The sequence below is a fragment of the Nyctibius grandis genome, chromosome 2 (genome assembly GCF_013368605.1).
Source record: "Nyctibius grandis isolate bNycGra1 chromosome 2, bNycGra1.pri, whole genome shotgun sequence".
Taxonomy (NCBI): Eukaryota; Metazoa; Chordata; class Aves; order Nyctibiiformes; family Nyctibiidae; genus Nyctibius; species Nyctibius grandis.
Window position 1 is genome coordinate 92,697,472 of NC_090659.1, and position 9,936 is coordinate 92,707,407.

Genomic DNA, 9,936 nt, shown 5'->3' on the forward strand with positions numbered 1-9,936 from the left:
TTGACCTGCTGACCACACCCCTTCTAATACACCCCAGGATGCCATTGGCCTTCTTGGCCACAAGGGCACACTGCTGGCTCATGGTCATCCTGCTGTCCACTAGGACCCCCAGGTCCCTTTCCCCTACGCTGCTCTCCAACAGCTCTGTCCCCAACTTGTACTGGTACATGGGGTTGTTCTTGCCCAGATGCAGGACTTTACACTTGCCCTTATTATATTTCATTAAATTTCTCCCCGCCCAACTCTCCAGCCTGTCTAGGTCTCTCTGAATGGCTGCGCAGCCTTCCGGCATCTCAGCCACTCCTCCGAGTTTTGTGTCATCAGCGAACTTGCTGACAGTGCACTCTATTCCCTCATCCAAGTCATTAATGAATATATTGAATAGAACTGGTCCCAGTACCGACCCTTGAGGGACTCCGCTAGACACAGGCCTCCAACTGGACTCTGTCACTTTGACCACCACTCTCTGGCTTCTTTCCTTCAGCCAGTTCACAATCCACCTCACTACCCGATCATCCAGACCGCACTTCCTCAGTTTAGCTGCGAGGATGCTGTGGGAGACCGTGTCAAACGCTTTACTGAAATCAAGATAGACCACATCCACAGCTTTACCATCATCTATCCACCGGGTTATGTCCTCATAAAACTCCAATTCTTGCCCTTCAATTCTGCTCAATCAGAAAACTTTTTTACATTGACTTTCCTAATTTTACCTGATGAACAGAGGACAAATACATGGTATTAAGCGAAAACACAGATACCTTCAGTGAACACATCTGACCAGTGGTACTGTGTCTATCAGATGAGGTACTGTAGCATCTGGAGGGCTGGGGAAAATTAGCAACCTTCTTAGGATCACTAGTAAAATAAAGATGTTTGGCAGCTCCTAACCCAAGAAGAACTAATAATGCTACTCAAGCTTTATGCAGCAGAGCTAGGGAAATCCAGCTCCACACATGCAGATCCTGTCACTTTTTTGTCCTCAGCTGCTTAAGGTGCACTAAAACCACCTTGCTGAAGGGATGCTTTTGTGGCCAGGTTTCTTGACTGTCCAGACTGTCTAGGTCTTAGAGCACACCCCACACATGCTGGGGAAGCAGCAAGCTAAAATGCCACATGGAGAGCCACAGGCTGCCTGGTGTTCGTGATGCTCCTTGGGGTGCTGTATGGGACCCCGTCACCAGCAGCACACCTCCCAGAGCTGCCACATCCAGCAGCACATATCTCCTAGGACTGCCCGATGAAGGCAGCATCAATGGTCTCTCCCTTCCGCCGTCCCTCCTAACATGCTCTGTAGCTGAGATCAGCTTCATTTGTACATGAATCATTCTGCAGAGACTCTGGACTGCAATGGTTGTGTGTTGCAAAGGGACAAGCTGGTGCATAGTTCCTTGCCCCCCTTCCAGAACTGTCTCGTTTCTGGGCCATGATGGGTCTAGCCTGGTCTATGAACACACAGAAACACTGTGGGAGAGTCCAGTATGGTCACTTCTTGGAAACAGATAGCAAAACCACCCAGAGGCCCTCTCCCTACCTTCTACCAAGCCCTGATCTCTCTAATCCTAATCTCTCTTGAGATAAAGATGTGGCATCCATTGAGACACATGCAGAAAGCCATCCCAGGTTGGCAGTAGTCTGTCTTTTTGGTTCCTTAGGGGAAGAACTGGTCTCTGGGACATTTTCTGGCCTAAGCTGGTGGGGGGGATGGATGCCAATTGTCTCTTAGCTGCCTGTGCCATTAATCATAGTGCTTACTCACAAAGCCCCTGTCTTGGTTTGGAAACTACCCAGGAGGCCAGAGTAGGCTACAGCCCTCTTTGCCCCATGTTGTTTAAAGCCATACACTATGGGCAAAGGAACATGTCTAGTCTGTAAGACATTGTTGGGTCATAGCTCCAAGGCAACTCTTGATGTTGCCAACAGCCAACATAAGCAGTTTCTTGTTTCCGAGTGTTCCAGGTTGGTCTGGGCAAGAGTGTCTCCTCTGCCAGGTATCGTCAGGAACTGCTGAAAGAGCAAAGGGCCTCACAGCCTTGGAGTAGATGTGGGGGTTTATTCTTTACCTCTAGTCTCTGTGGAAAACACAGGCATTTTGTCCTGGATAGTGACTGGGGCTCTTACCAGAAGGCTTGAGGCTTGCTGTCCTGCTTCATGTGGGCTGCCAGGCCCAGCTAAAGGCAGACCCTGGGGAAGATCTCCTAACCCAGGTTCCCCGTCCTCTTCACAAATATATATTTATACATACACACATATATATATGTGTTGTACAAGATGCTGGCAAATGAAAGTAAGCATCAAGCTTAGTCCCTTATGTAGGACTGTCAGGTAAATTCATGAGGTGTAGAGAGACTAAAGGAAGCGCAAAATGCTAGCTAAGTCATGTCTGAGCACTGTAAAGATTTGTGGGATAACAGCTGTGCCTACAGGCACCCTATTTTGGTAAAAATCCAGCTTCGACATCTGGATTCTTCTTAACCTGTGCAGATTGATGTCTTAATAACCCAAATTTAATTACAAAAATTGATTATAATTAATGTGGCCGCTGCTGCTGTATCTTCAATCCCACATTGTTATGTAAAATTCAGATCTAATATCTGTTTCCTGTTGAAATTAAGAAGGTTTTGGCTGCAAACAGGAACTGTAGAACCTAAGTAGTTTACATCTATATGGCTCAAAAAAAGAGAAGGATGTAAAGTGAGCCTAAGCACTACAAGCTCAGCCACTTACATTGCTTCAATGCTAGTTTGTTTCGGACAATCCAAAGTAACTCTCTCCAGGACAACATCCAGGCCTGGCTATGAGGATTGTTCATGCCAGACATGACCTCCAGAAAGTCAGTATGGATACGACTGTACCAGGTTTAGTTTCCTCCACCCTAAACAGCCCTCCAACAGTATCCCAGCAATCTCTGCATCTCAAACACATCCAAGGTACCTCTGTGTCGTACTGCTCAGTATGACATTCATCAGCCCTTCAGTTGAAACTTTAGTTGAAGTTGATACTAAAACGCAACTTTTGATGGGCTGCAACACATCCCTCATATTACTTCAGACACATTGAGGTGAAATATTCACCAAGATAACAATTAAGTTTTAGGGTGACAGCAATACCACCTGGGGCTCTCAGGACACTTGGAGATTAAGTGCTATGTAGGAAGGACACGCATACTGCCTCCCCTAGGCTCCTCCTAGCCACTTAGGCTTCTCCTAGCCACTTAGGCTTCTCCTAGCCTAGTGGAGGCTAGTCTTAGGCAGCATACATATGAGGAAGTCTGTGCTAGCTGGATTTAGGACAAAGGATCAGTCTCTGGCCCCATTTTATTTAGCGTTGTAGATGCTGAATAGATGCTAAAGAGTCTGTGCTTCCTAAGTATCAGAATACCAATGTATTGAGCCTCCTGAAACATGCAGACCTCCACCAAATCTCAACCCTTCCCAAGTCCTCCATAAGAATTTTAACTCCGTACTTACATTTTTTTAGACACAACAAATTTTGGCTGCCTATTCTACCCAATGGTTTATGTTTAGAATTGTCTTACATCCCTAACTGGGTCAGATGCTGTGGTGCATTGGCCCTTGCTAGCGAGCAAGCGAGCACCCACACAGCTGCTGGCTCCCTCCCTCCCCACCAGTCGAACAGGGGAGAAAACAAGAAAAGGAGTGAGAAAATCTATCTGTCAAAGTAAAGCTTTTTTGTTTGTAAAGCTCTGTTGCCCCTAGCTATTAACATTTTTTTTTTAATTTTGTGAGAGAAAAGGCCTTGATAGAAAATGATCTTTCTTTTGCTTTGAAAAAACACTTCAGTGGACATGTAAAATACTAAGAACCACCATATTCCCTCCCTCACCTGTGTTTTTAATGAAATTACAATAATAAACCAAAATAACTTCTGTAGAGGAACATTCTATATTGAACCTTTATTTCCAACTCAGCAGCACCATGAACTATACCAAAACAGAGAGATAACAGAGATCCTTTCTCACTGTAAAGGATACTCAGAATCCTGGTCAGCCACCTCATCCTTTCTTTGCGAATGTCAGATGAAATAAAACTCTCTTCTATGAAATAAATAATATTAAAAAAGGGAAAGAAAATAAGTATTTAAAACAATGTTATGTCTCCTGCCTCTCCTTCCCTGCTCATTCTTCGTTGTTTCACTGATGGTTTATGGGTTTTAAGGTTTTGCATTTTAAAGTTTTTTCCACAACGGACATTTTTCATTAAAAGCTAAGATTTTCATTTAATCCAAGGAGACTAGAAGCCTAAAGCCTGAAGAAAAGCATCAAACTGCAGGAGACTTTTGAGAAAGACAGCCAGGACAGGCTAGATTTCCTACAGCCCACTCTCTATTTTTCCCAGGAGCCAGCAAATGGTATCAGAAGGCCTTGACTGCTGGAGAATTGCTTTTTCCTTTGCCGTCAGCTAAAATACTTAGTCCTACAGATGACTATGATGCTCAAGGGCTCACATGCATAGTTTTTTTCCCTGGATATTTTGGCTAAGTAGGTAAGACAGCTGAATACACTACAGAGCATATATGTGTAATTGATCATTTGGAACATGTTCCTGTATTTTAGGGCAATGGCAAGGGATGGCAAATATACCTACAAGCATATCTATAATTAGCACTGCATATAGTGCTTTTATACCATGATGGCAAATTGAAAATTGAATTTTTAAAGATGCATTTTACTTTACCAAGGTTTTTCTGGTTGAGTACTCTAGCTTGCCACACAATTAGTTGTAAATGGAAAACCTTAAACTGGACAACACAGTAATGTTCAGCTCTACTTCTAAAATACTTGATCTGAAACACGCTTATGGCAAGCAAAATCTGTGAGCTTAGCATAGACCAAACGCACAAAATATTAATATGAATGAAAGCTGCAGTATTGCTTTCAGTTTTGTGCACTTCACATAAAATGTTTTGTTAGGAGCAAGATTACTTTATTGTGAGGACAGTGTGTTCTGCAGGGTTGACAGAACTAATTGTTACAGCTCAGGATGCTGAAGAAAAGAAATTTCCCTGCTCCCCGCAGAGGTAGCCCCAGAAGGAGGGTGAAATGTCAACATTTGGCCAAGATTTATTCTTGTTTAGATTTAGGACTGGAATTTGTCAGGCTCAGCAGAAAGAATGCCATTAGCTTTGACAAGTGCGTGTGTGCGTCTGTGTTGGGTAATCTATTTAGGAGATGTAAAATGCTGCACACACTTCCCATTTTATCGCAAAAAGCCGAAATTGACGGTACCTGTCAAAAACTATCATCTTCCACTCTCTAAAAGAAAATCGACCCTTGCTTTCTCTGCAGTATCCATCAGCATTAGAGCAGGTTCACCTCTCCTTTAGTTAATACTACTTCAGTAAAAGGAAGTGGAGATGGAAAATACAATTGACCTGATGTCAGAACGTGCTATACTGAGGTCCTAAGTAGTGCCTGAAAATTATTGCTACATTTTAGGAGTATTCTCATGCCTGGAGAGTGCTATGCATATCTATATTGCTATATAAATAATACTAAATAATAAAGCAGGGCTATTTTAAAGGTCTGATGTTATAAAAACAATCAGGACTACCTGTGAATGTTTTATACCATTAAAAATGCCTGCAACAAATCTATCGGAAAAGACAATTGCAAAATTCACTGGTAAACTACACAAATGCTGTCAGAAAAAACTCTTACAGCTATCGCTCCACCATTGTGACCAGAAGGAAGAAGTCCTTGAGAAGTCTGACAATATTAAAATAATATTTGTAAAATTCCTGAATATATCTTAACAGTTTTCAAAGCAGAGGAGATTTACTTGAGCATCAATTATCTTAACACTCTTATTCACAAAAGACACCTGAGCCTCTTGCCGTATATACCATCTTCTTCAAGGAATAATTGTACTCTTGTAATTCCTGAAGGCCATGATTAGTTCCAGATTAGGATTTTGTATAATATACTTCCCTGTGGTACCTAGTCAACCAAAGGTGTAATACAGACAATTATTATAGTATCTAGAAGGAACATTACATTCTTTATTGTTCAATGTTTCAGAATATATTACTTAAAGAAAGTCCACAGCTCATGCCTCTTTTTGCTTTTATAGTGTATTGTGGTAATTAAAGAAACACTAAAACACTTTTAGGAGCAATGAACTCTTCCAACCTCTAATCCTGGTGCAGTGGCTGGGAAGATTTATTCTTTATTCATTTGTATGCACATGACCATTCAGCAAGGCTCAAGTACTGACTCTACCAATTTTATACGATACGCCTTATGATTTCCTTGATAACTTTCAATTATACTCTCTTCTCTGCCTGACCTCAGAAACTTTAATCTTCGGCGTGAAACTTTAGTCCCTGCCATTCTAATGTCACTGGTCACGTGCTACACTTTCAGGTATGTTGGAAATTCTCAGTGGTAAAGAGTAAATCCAAAAGGCCTCCCCTCCTTGTTATCAATTTCACAAGCTTTAATCTGCTGTCTGTTTCTAGATTCTCCTCTGTTCCTGACAGAGACTCTTGCCAGCATTGATCCTGACTGCAACATGGAATACTGTAGCACAGGCTGTTTAGGAAAGTCATTTGCAGGAAAAGTATGCAGGCAATTAACTTAAATGGTATAACAAATATGGACAACGTTGCTACACATTAATAGTGACAATATGCTGGAACATACCAGTGTTTAGGATTAAATTAAAATAGTAATGGACAGATTGTCTCTACCAGTACCATCCTGTGCATTGCGTAGCATACAGCTATGCCGTGCTGAGAGGAGCTACGGGAGTGAACCATAACAAAAGATCCAGCTGCTTTCGTTCCTCCCCTCCCTGCTTCCAAGGGAAACAACCTACGGTCTTTCACTTCCATCAAAAGCTTCTTTTCCTTGTGTTGATTATCTGGTTGGCTCTGCTTAATCTATATTATTCCTGAGTCTCACTGTCCAGAAAGTGGTACTAGCAGCATAGCTGGTGATATGAGGAAGACATTCAGAGCAATGCTTTCCATCTCAGAGATTTCCTAGATGTGTTTGGATGGACCGTAGCGTGATTCAGTGTCTTTAAAGGTCAAATTTTCCTACCCTTGCAATGACATAAGATGTTCCCTGAGTGCACTGATGACGATAACTTCCTTGCAAAGGTGATCAAGGAGCTGACAAGGGGAGATGCTCTTCTGGATCTGATACTTACAAATGGGGAAGAACTTGGTGGCAGTGACCATGAGACAGTAGAATTAGGGCAAAATAGCAAAATCACAACCCTGGACTTAATGAGAACAGACTTTGATTTTCAAAGTTCCTTACCTAAAAGCTTAAGAACAGTCTGTCCTGACAGCAGGAAGTCAAACAAGAGTGGCTGGAAGCCTGCGTGGATGAACAAGCTGCTCTTGAGTAAAATCTAAAAAGGAAGCGTACAAGAGCTGCGACCTAGGAAGAATATAGAGCCCCTGTCTGAACGTACAAGAAGGAGGATCTGGGGAAATACAAGTTGTTTAGCCTCACCTCGATCCCAGGGAAGGTGGTGAAGCAAATAATTCCTGGTGGACAAGTTGACCATAAGCCAGCAAACATTTGGGATTCCTCACTCTCCTGTATTTCACATGGATTTTATGTGACCACTTAGGTAGATTCTGTAAATTATAGTTGTATACCTGGATATTAGAGAAATTCTTGTAAACTGCTTTGGTTTTTGGTGGTTGAGAATTGCAAAATGTTGTTAAAATTCATTATTGTTGATGTCCTGCTGATTTTTGTCCACTGAATCTTTCAAATTTTTCAAAGGAATGGAGCTAGTCTTGTTTAGAGCCATTCATGTGCATTTCCTACAGTTGCCTGGCCAAATGCATATGGTGGCTAAAATGAGTAACTCTCATTCACTTTACTGTCCCAGTGGACTCAGAGATTCTACTTTTATGAGCAAGTACTTTTCAAAATGAGTAAATGTTGCAGAAGTTGGAAAAAAATAGATATTATTTATTTTCTGCAATCTTTCGCTACATAGATTTGCCTCTTACTTTCTCCTACTCTTACTTGTTTGGCTTCTTTTTATTTCCTGCCATTTCAGTTTTCTTCCCAAAACAAATACAATGTTTCTTCTCTTATGGCTGATTATCTTTTAACAAAGAGCATTACATCATCAGGAGAGACATAGATTTTTTTAAACAAGTTGCAATGAAATACAGAAGAGAAAAATTACGGAAAAAACCCTAAATTCCAATACTTTCAATTCCTTTTCACAGAATCACAGAATCACAGAATGTTAGGGATTGGAAGGGACCTCGAAAGATCATCTAGTCCAATCCCCCTGCCGCAGCAGGATTGCCTAGACCATATCACACAGGAACACGTCCAGGCGGGTTTTGAACGTCTCCAGAGAAGGAGACTCCACAACCTCTCTGGGCAGCCTGTTCCAGTGTTCAGTCACCCTTACAGTAAAGAAGTTTTTCCTCAAATTTAAGTGGAACCTCCTGTGCTCCAGCTTGCACCCATTGCCCCTTGTCCTGTCAAGGGATGTCACTGAGAAGAGCCTGGCTCCATCCTCTTGACACTTGCCCTTTACATATTTATAAACATTAATGAGGTCACCCCTCAGTCTCCTCTTCTCTAAGCTAAAGAGACCCAGCTCCCTCAGCCTCTCCTCATAAGGGAGATCTTCCACTCCCTTAATCATCTTCGTGGCTCTGCGCTGGACTCTCTCTAGCAGTTCCCTGTCCTTCTTGAACTGAGGGGCCCAGAACTGGACACACTACTCCAGATGCGGCCTCACCAGGGCAGAGTAGAGGGGGAGGAGAACCTCTCTCGACCTGCTGACCACACCCCTTCTAATACACCCCAGGATGCCATTGGCCTTCTTGGCCACAAGGGCACACTGCTGGCTCATGGTCATCCTGTTGTCCACTAGGACCCCCAGGTCCCTTTCCCCTACGCTGCTCTCCAACAGCTCTGTCCCCAACTTGTACTGGTACATGGGGTTGTTCTTGCCCAGATGCAGGACTCTACACTTGCCCTTGTTATATTTCATTAAATTTCTCCCCGCCCAACTCTCCAGCCTGTCCAGGTCCCTCTGAATGGCTGCGCAGCCTTCCGGCACATCAGCCACTCCTCCGAGTTTTGTGTCATCAGCGAACTTGCTGACAGCGCACTCTAATCCCTCATCCAAGTCATTAATGAATATATTGAATAGAACTGGTCCCAGAACAGACCCTTGCGGAACTCCGCTAGACACAGACCTCCAACTGGACTCTGTCCCGCTGACCACTACTCTCTGGCTTCTTCCCTTCAGCCAATTCACAATCCACCTCACTACCCGATCATCCAGACCACACTTCCCCAGTTTAGCTGCGAGGATGCTGTGGGAGACCGTGTCAAACGCTTTACTGAAATCGAGATAGACCACATCCACAGCTTTACCATCATCTATCCACCGGGTAACATCCTCATAAAAGGCTATCAAGTTGGTTGAGCAAGACTTCCCGTTGGTGGAGCCATGCTGAGTGCCCCTAATGATCCCCCTATCCTTGATGTGCCTAGAGACAGCACCAAGAACAAGTTGCTCCATCACCTTTCCGGGGATGGAGGTGAGGCTGACCGGTCTATAGTTACTCGGGTCCTCCTTCCTGCCCTTTTTGAAGACTGGAGTGACATTCGCTTTCCTCCAGTCCTCAGGCACCTCTCCTGTTGCCCATGACTTAGCAAAGATGATGGAGAGTGGCCTAGCAATGACTTCCGCCAGCTCCCTCAGCACCCGCGGGTGCATCCCATCAGGGCCCATGGATTTATGGACATCCAGGTTGCTTAATTGGTCCCTGACCCAGCCCTCATCAACCAAGACAGATTCCTCCTCTATCCTGACTTCTTCTGAGGCTGCAGGGGTCCAGGGCTCCTCAGGACAGCCTCCAGCAGTATAGACAGAGGCAAAGAAGGCATTCAATTTTTTTTAAATTGACTTTATT